This window comes from Phaethon lepturus, unplaced genomic scaffold (genome assembly GCF_000687285.1).
Source record: "Phaethon lepturus isolate BGI_N335 unplaced genomic scaffold, ASM68728v1 scaffold8719, whole genome shotgun sequence".
Classification (NCBI taxonomy): domain Eukaryota; kingdom Metazoa; phylum Chordata; class Aves; order Phaethontiformes; family Phaethontidae; genus Phaethon; species Phaethon lepturus.
In genome coordinates, this window is record NW_010565487.1 from 15,042 (window position 1) to 29,974 (window position 14,933).

A 14,933-nucleotide genomic window follows, 5' to 3' on the forward strand; every position below is an offset into this window, starting at 1 on the left:
TGGTACAAGTCTAACAAGGTCCAGCTTGTTAAGGAGATTTTGGGGTTTGGTTTTTTTTTTGGTTTAAAATATTTACTCACTTTGCAAGACTGCGATATAACTTTTGAAGTACACTGTGACTGAGGTTTATGAAAGTTCATGTTTTCTGGCTGAACTGTATAGAGTCAGTCGGAATTTGTAAACAGGGTAGCAATCAGATATTTTTCTTCCATATATACAATAATTTTTTTAAAGAAGTGCAATTTGCGTTGCAGCAATCAGTGTTAAATCAGTTGCATAAGATTTAACAACAGTTTTTATACGAATGAATGAATGTAAACATTTTAACTTAATGGTACGTAAATAATTTAAAAGAAAAACTTAACTAGGCATCCTTAGGCTTTTTAGTGCAACAAAAACCCCATCCACTTTCTGTATTTCCAGTTATTAAAGCAAGAGTTTCAAAGAACAAGCCTTCTCTCAGGAAAATTGCCCTAGCCGTTTGCTCGGAAAGTGTTGTACAAAAAGGCAAATGCATCCCCAGTTTTTTTTTTTTGCCATTGAATAAGTATGTGCTGGAAAGAAACAAACCGCAATGAAACTTTACTACCTAACTGATACATATGTAAATACTCCATAAGATATTTAGGCATCTTGAAAATGTAGGATGCAATCTGTATAGTGTGACTGATGCATAGTTAGGTTGGTTTCCATTGGTTTTTAAGTGGGATGTCATTTGGAAAGTTGTTTCATCAGAGCTTTACAAATAAAAGGGTATCATTTTGGGATTTTTTTTTTTTTTTCCCTGTACACTGTGCCTTCTCCTTTGTCTCCAATGCAACTGTTAAGCTACATTAAAAGCCATGGAAATGTGCCTGGTAGGGGCGGCGTGTCTGATGGCTGCAAGGAAGGTCTCCAGCTGAAGTGCCTGCTCTGGCTAGCTAAATCTGCATCATGTGCGGCTTTTCTGCAGTTCCCCTCATGACGCCTTCTGATGATATGAAAAACTAGGGCCTCCATCTAACCAACACAAGCCCCTCATGGGCACGCGGGAGGTTTTTCTAATGTTTTTTCCATCTGGGGAACTGATCCCATGCCTTGTGAGGACTGTCATGGTTTTGCTTGGCCTTCACACCAGAGCTAAAGAGTCTCACCCAGGTCCCCTGTGTATGCATATATCTGCCTGTCACCCACTGCAGACATAACTGCATAAGGCCAACTGGGTGGCAGAGCTGTCGCATGCCTGCTGGCATCTTCTGGTGGTGATGGGTGAAGGGCAGCAAAAACTGAAGCTGCTGCTGCTGAAAAGAGAAGACAGTGAATTTTAGCTACTGAGGGGAGTGGAAAACCCTTTGCTGGCTCTGAGGACCAGTCCTCTGCATTGCTTGGCTGATTGGAGCAAGACGTACCGCCGGGTGTGGTTTCCAGTTATGTTGGCAGTACTGTAGGACCAGGAAGCCAGGATGCCCCACCTCCATGCCCAGCGCTGCCATTGACGTGTGGAGTGGCTGCGACGCGTTTCTTCGCCTCTCCAAGACAGACTCCATTTGGGGTGAATTGGGATAGCTCCTCGGTCTCCAGTGAAGCTATGCTGATTTGCACCAGCTGATAATCTGCCCCTTGGTTTTCCAACCCAGACGGTTGAGGTCACCTCCTTACTCCAGGGGTGTCATAAGGACCGTGGGATGAATGCTGCAGTAGAGCCCTCGGACAGGAACAGTTTCTAGCAAAAAGAGGTCAGGCCAAGCTCACCTGGGGTTTGGGCTGCTCCGACTGTCCAGGAGTGGGCACCTGTTCACCCTTCCTGGTGGGGCTGTCATGCCAACCTGGTGCTGGGCCACCTCAAGTCCCTGCTCCCTGGGGGTTGATGTGGCTGGTTACCCCATCCCTGCTAGCCTTGGGGCCATATAGACTTGGATCTCATGGTTTACAAAAATAAATCCCTGTCTAAGTGCAAAGTGAGCCATGCAGAGAAACATTGGGTTTAAAAAGAGAAAGGTGTGCAGAAAGGGTTGAATACCTTTCCTTTTGAAGTATTTGTTGTCTAAAATGCCCTTTTCAGTGATATCCCAGTGTTGACGCTTAAATGGCTAAAAAAGCTGTTGCTAACTGGTGTTGAAGAGTGTTCAGCCTTAGCTGGGGTTGGCACCCTTTTTTAAAATTTTTTTCTTGCCAGGGGTGAAGTTTGGTGTGCCGCTTCTGAAAAGCCTAGTATAAAACTCACTGCCAGGTATGTCAGAGCTGTGTTGCTTGGAATTATCATAAACCAGGAGGTTTAGACCAGCGTGTCCCAGTTTTGGGCTGCTGGCCCAGCAGAAAAAGTCATGCTGGTTGCTTATGCTCTTGCCAGCAGCCGATGAAGACCATGTTGCTGTGAAACCTTGTGGCTCCTGGGAAGCCCTGCTCCCTTCTCAGCACCAACTTAACCCAGGGTCTGGCTTAAGGTGGTTCCTGCAGATAATAAGTCTTCTAGGGGGCATAAAAAGGTGCCCTATGTGAAAAGAATCCTTTTGGATCCGAGGCTGAAAATCACTCTTTTAGGTGACATCAAGGGAAAAAAATAGAAAAAAATAGAAAATATATTTCATAGGGAAGGTGTTTCCCATTATTTCTTATCAGCAAAAACATCAAGAATGAAATACTTTGCCTCCTTGGACCAGAAGCAGGGCTAAATAATCAAGTTTTCATCCCTCTGTAAGAGGCAGTACCATATTGTCTTACTGTAAAGATGGCGAGGAGTTCAAAGCCAGGTTCTGTGTTGTGATTTTACACAGAAAAAGACTGTAAGAACAGTACCTCCCTACTCACCAAAACTGCTCTCCAAGTGTACTGATTGCTGGAGCCGCTACTGCTTGACAAAATAAAGGTTTCTTCTTTTCTTTTTACAAATTTTGCCTTTCAGTCCTGCTGAGCTGGCATGGCTCTGAGTGTGTGAGCTGGACTGTGAGCTCTGGCTCATACATCATCAGTAGCGCTGATACTGATGGACGGCCTGGACAGACGCTTTCCTCACTTATTCCTGTTTCTCTTCAGTGACAGCCCCTGGGATGGGCTGAGAAAGAACAAAGAAACAGTTCGACCATGGGTCTTGGTTACTACTGAGGCTGACCAAGCTAGATTGACCCCAGAGCGTCTCTCTAGTGCCAGAATGAAGCTTTCCAAATCAATATTTGGGGAAAAAAAACCCGCATACGGTTACTTGTCAACTTAGCACCTTTTCTCTGGAAACAGCTGAAATTAAATAGCCAATGACTCAAGGCATCTTCTTCAGCCCCCCCCACTAAGCAATACTAGAAGGCTCTCATTTGCTTGGGTGGCCCCTCAAGAGCAGACTGCTCCTGGCCATATGTGTTACCCTGGGCTCCAGTCTTCTCGAGGTCCCAAGTTTTGTTGTAGCAGCATTCCTGTCACCCTCACCCATAATCATGTTTTCAGCTCAAAATGCTTGAAATAAGCTGAGATCCCTACCGTGGTCCAGAGTGGTATTTTTCAGCATGGCATCGAGGGCGTATACTGGTGTGGTATGAGCGCTGTGGAGGTACGTGAGGGTGCAATAGCTGCTGGGCTTGGGTTGGTGACCTGGGTAAAGTGGAGAGAACCAGCCTTGGACAGATTGCCCAAAGGGAGTAAGACAGTCCTGGCTGCTTCCAGAAGTGCAGGTGGGCTTTGTTACATGTGGATGATCAGAGGACAAGGACCTGGGTGTGAAGTGAGAAGCCAAAGTATCTGATTTGTTTTGGTTTTCTTGCTGCAAAGCTAGACAGAGCCATGTGCCAGCCCTGTAATATTTGCCGTATAGAACTTGGGTAATTTGCTGTCTGTTCCTGCATAAAAATAATATCACTTCTGCTCCTTTCCAAGAGGAGAAGGGATTTAGGAGTGACACCCTGTCCCTGCTACCATGAGCCTTAGCTGAGCACAGGCTGCAGAAACCCAAAAGGGACTTCAGCTCTTCCTACGTGCTCACAGCTTCAGATCTTCCTTACCCAGCTGTCCTGAACTTCATTCCTTGCAGATCCTCCAGTTCCTAAATCTGTATACACTGGACATTCCAGGGTTGTGTCAAACACACTGAATTCAGTATTAAAATATAAGGCAAGGGTTACTGCAGTGGGCCAGCGAGAAGAAAACTGAGGGCTTGAGGAGCAGTTTCAAGTGCCTTCTGCTCCACATGTTGCAAAAGGCTTGAGGTCTTCGTTACATGTTTGTAACGTGTTTTGGAATAACTTCTTAATCTTTCCTTAAAGATATCTGATGCAAGTTGGTATAATATATAGGAGAGAGAAGTAGATTGTAGGTGCCTGGGTGGACACGCAGTCAAACAAGAGTTGTCAGAGCAATGTTGTAACCAAAAGTGCTAATGTATTCCTTGAACAAATAATCAGGAAAATACTGAGTAGGAATAAGGAGGTAATTTTACTTTGGGATGCTGCATCCAGACCTGGCATCTACATTTGAAAAGGATGTTGAAAAGTTGGCGAGGGTAGGGAAAAGAACCACGGAAATAATTTAAAGACTGGGGAAAACATCTGGCCTTGACAAATTTAAAGACCACAGTCTGCTTAGAGCATCCAGAGGAAGACTAAAAGGTGACTGGTGTAGTAAGTCCCTTCATGGGGAGAAAAAGATAGGTGCTAACAGGCCTTTGACCTTGCAGGAAGATATAACAAGTTCTAGTGGCCAGAAGGTGAAGCCAGGTTAATTAAAAAGATAAATTAACTTCAGCTGAAACAATGAACATAATTAGAGATGGGAGTGACAGCAAGGGATGAAGATGAGTGCTCAATCTCTTGATGCCTTTGCAACAAAGCTGGCTGGAAGATCAGCTTTAGCTGACCAAAAGTGACTGGGTTCAGGACTGAGCGGGTTACATCTGCTGCATTGTGATTTATAGGCCAAATTAGTTTCATTTGGTCTGAAACAGTATTACTTTTTGGGATGAGACCCAATGCTGAGATCTTGAATTTTTGTCGTTATTAAAAACCCCATGGCACTCTTCCTGAGAGCCGTGGTAAACACTGTGGTGTTTTGACCCAGTTTCAGCATAAGTAATTATTTTTTGCCTACCTAAAATGTCCTACTTCCTCTCCAAAACTGTCCTGCATCTTTATTGTTTCCTGTTAAATACATCCTGAGTTCCACAGAAGAAAAGGCCGTGTTTCAAAGTTGAACAAACAAGACTTGAAAATCCGTCACCTCTTACGGCACGGCACACAGGCAGGGGCTTGCTAAGCCGCTCGCTGCCCTTGGAGAAGCAGGAAGGAAACCTTCTCTGAAGACCGCGGTCTGCAAGTCTTCTGTCTGTGACCTTTTGATGCTGTGAAGACCACAGCCTGAAGAATGAAGAGAGACACGTGGATCATCTTGCGAATGTGGCGACTTTAAAAAAGAGAGCACAATGGCGGGTTTCTGAGTGCACCGAACCCCAACTGTGATTCAAATCCTACTTGTTCTTTTTGTGGGAATAAATAACATTAAAAAAAACATAATGCTGCTTTTTGTGCCTCGCTTGCAGAGGACCCAGTCTTATGGCACGAGAGGGAGAGGATGTGCCTTGTCCATTTGGCTGGTCATTTATCTGACCCCTTTGCAGCACAGAGGAGCCCCAACCTGGGCAGATCCTGGTGAGCGTTCACACTCCGAAAGGGTTTTGCACAAGCTTGGCAGACATGCCTCCCCGGCCTCCTGCACCAGAGGCAGGAGTGGCCTTGCTGTCAGGAGAGGGTGTGCATATTTGGCCAGGGACCTGGGGAGGGGAGGGGGAAGGAGGCCTGGAGGAGGGGAGACCTGCTGTGCCTCAGCTTCAGCGATGGGGCTGTAGCAGCGTGGTGAGGAGCTGCCTGTGGGCAGCCTCTGCTCGCTGTGACTCCAGGTGCCTGCGAGAAGCTGAAACTGGCCTTCACTGAGCCTGCAAGGACCTCTGGCAGGCTGGGAACCCCCATCTTCTGCGTGAGTGTGTGTGCCCATGCCTTCATTTTCTTAAAATTATATCTTTTACTCTTCTGTCCTTCTTCTACCATAACCCACGCTTGCCTGTAGTTGTTCTGTTTTGCCTGAATCCAAGTTTATTAAAAAAAGAAGCGCTGGGATGATGAGCCATCTCCAGATCAGTGACAGAGGTGAGGAGCAACGCTGTGAGGTCTGGGCAGACCCACCTACCCCAGCACTGTGCACACCAGGGCAGGGGCACCTCTTGGGGTTTCCATGGTTTGGGCAAGGAATGAGCCATACCCTCTGTTCTTTACAGAATAAATTAAGAATGTCATAATGTTAATTTAATTTTTTTTTTTTTTTAATTTCAAACTACTAGGAACATTTCAGCCTGGAGCAGGCTCCCAAAGACAGCAATACTCCCTTCCTTACAATAAAATGCTGTTCTGTATTTTCCAGTAATTTTGACTTGCCTCTTCTTTTTTTTTTTTTTTTTCAGATCAAGGTGAGAGCCTGGAGACTGGAAAATAACATTACTATTTTACCCAATGGGAAAAAAAATGTTGCTTAAAAGTTTGATGGACAAAATGTTTATCCTTCATTGCAACCACCAAGTGATTCCTTCAAGGTTTTTAAAAGCACTGTGGCTGCACTCAGAATAGGCATAGAGGAATTATACTCCGTACAATTTTGCGACTTTCATAAAATTAAAAAAGGCATCTTCTCCCAAAGTATTGTTTGGATTAACTGTGTACTAAGCAGAAAGAGGCCAGTGGTGTCTTTAAAGTCAGAGCTCTCACTTTATTACCCAGTCTTATGCTTTGCTCAGGGTAGTGATAAAATTCCTGGGAGTAAATGAAGGCTTTGTATAAGCAGGAAATTCAGGAAAAACGGCTTGTCTTTCTAAGTCTCCATGATCGGTTTTCAGCAAAAATAAGAAACTTCAAGCACAGATCCCAGCAGACTTGGGCTTTGTAAACAAGTCACCGATATTTTACCATTTCTCTGTGGCTGAGTTCGTCGGGGAAGACATGGACAGGCACCGGCAGCCGTGTGCCGTACCCCTTCTTCGGGGTAAGCCGGCCCGATCCCGCGGCCCTTGCTGGTGCCTGCAGGTTTCCCCTGTGCACACAGGAGGGGCGTGAGCCCCACCGCTTGCTTCAGGGCTGTGCGACAGGGTCAAACCTGTCACGCTGCGAAACCTTTGCTTATCTAAAGCAAAGGATTAGCACGTCTGAAATGAGCCACGTATCAAAAACTCAAGGGAAAAGCTGAAAGAAACTCCTATTTCACACCCGTTACGTGCTGAGGCACTGCGGTATTGACGTACACCCTGTTCCAGGCAGCCTGAAAGGTGGTCAGGATGCTTCGCTCGTGATTTAGTGCGCTCCATCGATGGGGAAGCCTGTGCAAGTGAAACGTTAACTCCGAGGTTTCAGCCATACACGGTTCTGAGAAAATTTAACCTTGCCTCCCTCTCCACGCAGATTTGCACCGAGGTCTTCCGTGCCTCTCCCAGGCCCAGGCCTGCTCTTGCTCCCCTTGCAGGAGCGAAACTCTTCGCAGCCCAGCGGCAGAGGCAAACTCTGATTTATAAGAGTTTTTTAAAAGTCTTTTAAAGAGATGAGCCCAGCCCTAAATTATGGCCGGCTAAAGCAGGCAAGCACAGGGGAAGCAGGAAGCTGTCTGGTTCGATGTTAAAGCTGTGTTTGCTACAAAGACAAGGAGTATGTGTTTGACAACGTTGTAATTGATGGGACTACCTAAGGCAGCCACCTAGATCAACCCCAGCCATTGGGAGGAGCCTCGTAAAAGGCAGAGGAATTCAGGACGGGCGTCGGAGCCGGGCAGTCTGTGGTTCAGGGGCTTGGCAGGTGCCGGAGCTATCAGGCAGTCTCGGCCATCAAAAGCCCAGGCTACCCCCTGTACCTGGGGGAGGGCACCTCATCCCCTTCCCGTTGGGGCATCAGGTACCTGTTCCCACCTCCACCACCTAAGTGGTGGCATTAGGAGAGCAGTGCCCACCTGGGATGCTGCTGAGAGAGCTTGTACTTTGGGCCCAGAAATTCTGTCCTGAGCAAAAATGGCCTATTTAAAGGAGAACGAATATTCCCCGTGGTTAAAAAAATGAGTGTGTGTTACCTACTCAGCATGGGCGGGAGGGAAGCAAGGTAGCAACGGTCAGATGGAGTTCTGCTAATAAAAGACATTGCAACAGAAGGCAGGGGGGATATACCTTTTGAGGGAGAAGATTTAAGATTAAGGACAGCTGCAGCACAGGAGGAAAACAGGATGAACCAGAAGCTGTAGAGTGATCAGAAGCTCAAGTATTTTCAGCAAAGGTTTTTTAAGAGATTCCATTTGTTGTTCTCATTTCATGAGTTGAAGGTGTCTGGTTTTCAAAAAACTTTCATTTTCATCACAACCAGGCTCCTTTGACAGGAATACAAACATTTTGCAGAACCTCTTTGGTTGAGTGTTTGCTCTAAAATTTTTGGTTATATCTTGTATTGTACATTTTCCTATAGCAAACTTCTTAGTGGAGCTAAGGGAAATTTATAATTTGTTAAACTTCTTGTTGCAGTAATTTTACAGTAGCTTTGGCACAGTCTACACTTGCCCTGCTTGCATCAGAGAACACTTATAGGCACCCACAGACACTTTGGCTGGATGGTGTCCTGAAGACAGCTGCCCCCAGAAGAGAGTCCTCCAGAAGGGCAGAACCTGGCCCATAAAGTCTATATAAGCCTAGAAGTGTGTAAAGGAAAAAGAGCCCAGATTAAATGGTTCTTCTAGGTAAAATCACTCTGAGCCGAGGGGGGACTTCGCTATGGAAGCAGACAAGGTAAAAGCATTGGGGCGAGGCAGCAGTGACTATCTGAGCTCTCTTAATCGCCTGACCTTGTTAGCTGTGCTGTCTTCAGCCTCATCAGCAAGTGAAAGGCGGAAAGAGGAAGCCGCTGACACTGATTTCTGGGGTGTCACCCTCAGCTGCGGGATGGCACCTGGTACGTGAACGCCATGGCTGTGTCTCAGCCAGCAGGCTTGGACAGGGCGGGTGCGGAGAGGGCTTCCCTGGCCCTACGGAGAAGGGGGGTTCATTTACCAACCACAGATGTGATTAGATTCACGCCTCTGTTCTGTGTGTAGTACTGTGTTTCTATGAATTAAATATGTAGCCAGGGGACAGGACAGCATCTGTCTATTGATAAATACACAGCAGAAAATTAAAGGAATGAAGGTGAGAGTTTCATTGTTTCAAAAGCTGAGCAGTGGACCTGAGGCATGCAGTATGTTTTTAATTAGCATTCTTATTTGAAGTGAGTAATAGTGAAAAGGCTTCTTGAGTGCCCTGATAGCATATTCATTAGCTAATCAACAGAGCTATTATTTTCTTTGAAGTATGCCCTACTCTGTGGTACTAAAGTGCACAGGCTGATTTAGTGGTAAGGGTAATTAAAGGGCATGTCATAAACACCACTGACGTCATGGAATATTGTTCTTTAACCGTCTTTCCAGTTAACTCTTCCACGTGGAAAAACAGACATTTGCAGCTGACCCTCACCTGGTGTCAAGTGTTCTCTGTCTCCCGGCGCCACTGCAGTTTTGTGAACCTACGGCAGTGGAAGATGTAGTCTTGCATTTATGGCTTCCCACAGCCATGAAGTGTGCGTGGTTGAAAGTCTGTACACCAGCCTTTGCAAAAGCCTCACTTCTGTGCAGAAGCTTTTTCACAGAAGAGTCTCGTGCGTGAGTTTCAAAGGAGACCCTACACCTATGGAACCTACAGTACCCAGAGGTAAAGCCCTGCTGGGGGTGGTGAGCTCCTGAGAAAATAGCAGCTTTCCACCATGCTTCCCTCACACTTACACCTTTCCTGAAGGAGGAAACAGCCCTTGGCTGGGCAACATAGGTGGTATATACCTTTCAGGTTTTAAATTGAGATCTACTGTATGTATAAGGGAAAGGCCAGGTAGGTTGGTAAAATTGTAGCTAAACTATGCATTTCAAGCATACCATCTCTACGTAGCTCTACATATGGGCTGCAAAATTTGGAGGAACTTCAATACTGAAGTCTGGAAATCGGGGTGCTTTGCATCCAGCAGAGCTGCAGGCTTGCAAATGCCATAGTGGCACACGGGTGCATGAGTGAGCAAGGGAATGTCAGCCCAGGTGGTTCCTTCTTCTTACTTGCTTTCCCTCCTTCCTTCTTCCTCTCCCTCTCTCCGTCTCTTTCATCCTGTGCATTTTGCTTTGTTTCTTCCCAGCTACAGGGCTGTCTCCCATATATTTCTGGACAATCGAGGGATTGCAAAAACCTTTAAATCCACAGCACTGAATAAAACCACTTCCTGATTTTTTTTTCCACCCCATTTATTAGGTTCTTCAATATAAGGAAGTGGTAGCCTCTCTTTACTGAAGTTCAGGTAGTGGTATCATTCCAGATAACAGCAATAAGTAGGTCATAAAAATAGAATGGATAATCATTTTTCACTCACACAAATGAAAAAGGATACACCAATAGGAAATAAAATGAAAAACAGTTCATTTCAGAGTATGCCAAATATTTTTAACTATATATTTTAAAGGTATATATTCCTGTTTATCTCAGATATGCCTGTTTCCAGTGCAGATGACTGGCTTAATTTGTAATTTAAAGTGGTGGCCAAAATTCTGTTCTGATTATGAATCAGACCCACTTAAACCAGTATTTACTCTCTCTTCAAACAAAAATTACCAAATACAATGGGATAAACACAGTTGTTTATCTGGTACTCACGTGCTTTCCCATTACTACTCAAGCTGGAAAATGTTCTGTTCTCCCTCCACCACTGAGATATATGGTGGGGCTTCTTATCACTGTTTTATGGATCAACAGGGATGAGAGAACCTCTGTATTTTTTCCCAAAATCTCACAGGAGTAATTCATAGAGAAGACATTTACTGAGTATCTTCCAGCTCCCAGGCGATGTCCCAGCTGGTGGACTCTGGCAGTATCTCACCAGCACCAGGACATGGGCAATGGTGTGTGACCATTGCCCCTCACTACAAGAAGGATGCTGAGTTGCTGGAGCGTGTCCAGAAAAAGGCAACGAAGCTGGTGAGGGGTCTGGAGCACAAGTCTTATGAGGAGCGGCTGAGGGAACTGGGGTTGTTCAGTCTGGAGAGGAGGAGGCTGAGGGGAGACCTTATCGCTCTCTACAACTACCTGAAAGGGGGTTGTGGCGAGGTGGGTGTTGGTCTCTTCTCCCAAGTAACTAGTGATAGGATGAGAGGAAATGGCCTCAAGTTGCACCAGTGGAGGTTTAGATTGGATATTAGGAAAAATTTCTTCACCGAGAGAGTGGTCAGGCATTGGAACAGGCTGCCCAGGGAAGTGGTGGAGTCACCATCATCGGAAGTGTTCAAAAAAGCTGTGGGTGTGGCGCTTCAGGACATGGTTTAGGGGGCATGGTGGTGTTGGGTTAACAGTTGGACTTGATGATCTCGAAGGTCCTTTCCAACCTAAATGATTCTGTTCTGTGATTCTGTGACTGCTCACATTGGTGACTTCTTGGCATGGTTTTGGTTGGGACCACCTAGCACTTTTCCAGCTGCTGCCCATGGTTAGGGAATAGCAGCTGGGCCAAGGACTGCTCCCGGTTTGGATCTCTGCCCCCCTGCTTTGGAGGGTAAGATTGCTTAGCTGGAGGAACATAGGCTGTGCTTTGCAGTACTCCTCCTTTGACTGTTACCTGGCTCATTTTATTTCCTGGCATAGATACAGCCATTTGATGTCTATTTGTGGTGTGTGTCGGTCTGCTTGCGCAGAAGTGACGTATTTTGAGACTGGTGAAGAAAGAAGAGGAAATATGATATGAAACATCTTTGTCAGTGACATGGACAGTGGGATTGAGTGCACCCTCAACAAGTTTGCCGATGGCACCAAGCTGTGTGGTGCGGTGAATATGCTGGAGGGAAGGGATGCCATCCAGGGGGACCCTGACAGGCTTGGGAGGTGGGCCTGTGTGAACTCAGGAGGTTCAACAAGGCCAAGTGCAGGGTCCTGCACACGGGTCAGGGCAATCCCAAGCACAAATACAGGCTGGACAGAGAATGGATTAAGAGCAGCCCTGAGGAGAAGGACTTGGGGGTCTTGGTTGATGAGAAGCTCAACATGATCCGTCAATGTGTGCTTGCAGCCCAGAAAGCCAACTGTACCCTGGAGTGCATCAAAAGAAGCATGACCAGCAGGTTGAGGGAGGGGATTCTGTCCATCTACTCCACTCTCATGAGAACCCACCTGGAGTACAGCGCCCAGCTCTGGGGCTCCCCAACATAGAAGCAAGTCCAGAGGAGGGCCACAAAGGTGATCAGAGGGCTGGAGGACCTCCCTATGAAGACAGGCTGAGAGAGCTTGGGTTGTTCAGCCTGGAGAAGAGAAGGCTCCAGGGAGACCTTATAGCAGTCTTCTAGTACCTGAAGGGGGCCTACAAGAAAGCTGGAGAGGGACTTTTTACAAGGGCATGTAGTGATAGGACAAAAGGTAATGGCTTTACACTGAAAGAGGGTAAATTTTGCTTAGATATAAGGAAGAAATTCTTCACTATAAGGGTGGTGAAGGCACTGGAACAGGTTGCCCAGAGAAAATGGGGATGCCCCATCCCTGGAAGTATTCAAGGCCAGGCTGGATGGAGCTTTGAGCAACCTGATCTAGTGGAAGGTGTCCCTGCCCATGGCAGGGGGGTTGGAATAGATCATCTTTAAGATCCCTTCCAACCCAAACCATTCTTAGATTCAATGATTCAACGATTCTATGAAATGTGGATAAGTCTTATGTGACCCTGAGCCAAGTCTTGCCTTAAGACTGGGGATATTTTTTTCATGAAAGCACGTGATTCTCTGCCTATGCAGTGTCAGCACAAAGCACAGATAGGCCCCAACACGTGACTCTCTAGTAACTAGTTTGAATGGAAATGTGTGATTTCTGAACAGATTTATTGTGCAAGCAAAAATGTATTTGCTAAAGATTATAGCAGAGTGTTTGCTCTGAATGCTGCGCCTGGGAAATAAAGACTGCCCTGTGTGACTTTTCATAACACGGTGAAATAAGGTTTGTGGTGTCAAATACCTGTTTTAACTTTGTTATCCCTGTCCCATGGTCTGCAGTGCAGGGGTTAGGCAATGGAAGCAGAACAGAGCCGGGGATGCAGAGATCTTTCTGTGTCTCATAGACTCCAGCTCCTGCATCCCTTGTGGATACGAATGTTAGACCCACTTACCACTCATATGGCCTCCAGGTCTGTGCCAGGAGTAGACAAACAGCCTACATGCCCACTGCTCTCTGACCTTGCCAAAATGCTTCTCTGCACCATGTGTAGGGGGACATCAAGGAGTTCCCTGGCTCTCTGGAGTCCTTGGAGACCTCCTCCAGGCTGTCCTCAAGGTCCTGTCTGCCACCTCCCTCTCAGGGTAGCAGGGACCCAGGAGCCTCTGCTGATAAGAACCAGGACTCAGCCTTGGACTTCTAATTAGTCATTACCACTTCAGATAGCCAATGTTATTACCCTTTATGTCAAAGGTATCATATGCTGTATAACTGCATAGCTGGAAGGTTTTTGCTGGAGTTAGGACTATGATTCTGCTACTGTGACCATTATCCATGAAATGCAGCAGCTGAGGAGCTGGGTCCCCTCCCCTTCAGAGCTGTTTTGCAAGGTGGGTTCATGGGCATTTCCGCTGAGGATAACTCATAAGCCACATAGTCTAGTGGGCGACCAGTTGTCTTGGTGTGACAACACGTGTTCTGGGAGTGTGAACCACGTGGGTAGGTGGACAAAGGTGTCTCAGGCTTTTTGATGAAGGAAAGTGAATGCAGAGTGCCATTTGGGGAATTTTCACAAGTCAAAATCCACTCTGGGTTTTTTTTGTCTGTTTTTCATTTTTAAAGCACTCAGGTGACTGATGTGCAACATGTAGATCTCAGTTTGGTTTGGAACTGTGGTTTAGACGCACTTGTAGACAAAAATTAAAAACCATGATCTTGTAAGCTCAGGGTCCGCTGATAAAATTAATTCTTTAATTCTGGTGTGTTGAATGCAGCTACAGGTCCCATTGCTCAATTTCCCTGGCAGAAACACTCCTGAGACTTTCTTTTGCTGATACTCCGCCACAATGTTTGGAAAGAGAAACTCAGCCAACTGCTAAGTTATCTTGGAGTTGCCCTTGTACAAGGGAAAATGGAGCTTGATTTGGCCTGGCAGTCTGCTAACATTTGCTGCCATGGCATATTTTGCCAGTCTTCGTGATGCCGGTGAATGGAGGAATGCTGCAGCACATGTATTTAAGGGGGCTTGGTTAGTGTAAGTGTGTCTGTAGGAGGAGTAGTTTTGTGAAAGGAACAACCGAACGGTTGACCTTGCACTGATTCTGCTGACAGTTCCTGCTTGAAATAAGGTTGCTCTGGTCTGGTGCAACATCACTCACCTCCAGCAAGGGCGTTTCAAACTGTTAGGAGACACGTAAGAGCTATATAGGGAGTAACACGTCCGCAGGGATCCTTCTGTACCAAACATGGGAACTGAGCACATGCAGGCTCTGAAGGAACTCAGTTCCAGACTGAAGGTTGCAGTGGATTTATAAAAGAAGTTTCCCAGCTCTGCAAATCTTCAGACATCAGATTTCAAATCTAGTTCTAGATCCCAGGTCAAGTGAAAGGCAAACAAAAGGGAAATATCCTGAAGTAGGAATAAAAATTATCATCTCCAAAGTACTTGTTCTGCAAGGCTAGCAGGAACAGCATCTCTATAGCTGTTACTTAAAAGCATGAAAATTAAAAAGCATTGCTGAAAACTGATTTCAGGGGCCAGGCAGATTCAGGTGCAAGGCAGGAGATAGATTGAATGTTTTGCCTCTTTGCCTTCCTCATGCTTTATGCCTTGGAAACCTATCTACATCCCTGCCTGTTAATGAGCATCTGCTTTTGATTGTCACAAACCCATATATTTCAGTAAAATAAACATACGCGATCTCCACTTGGGAAA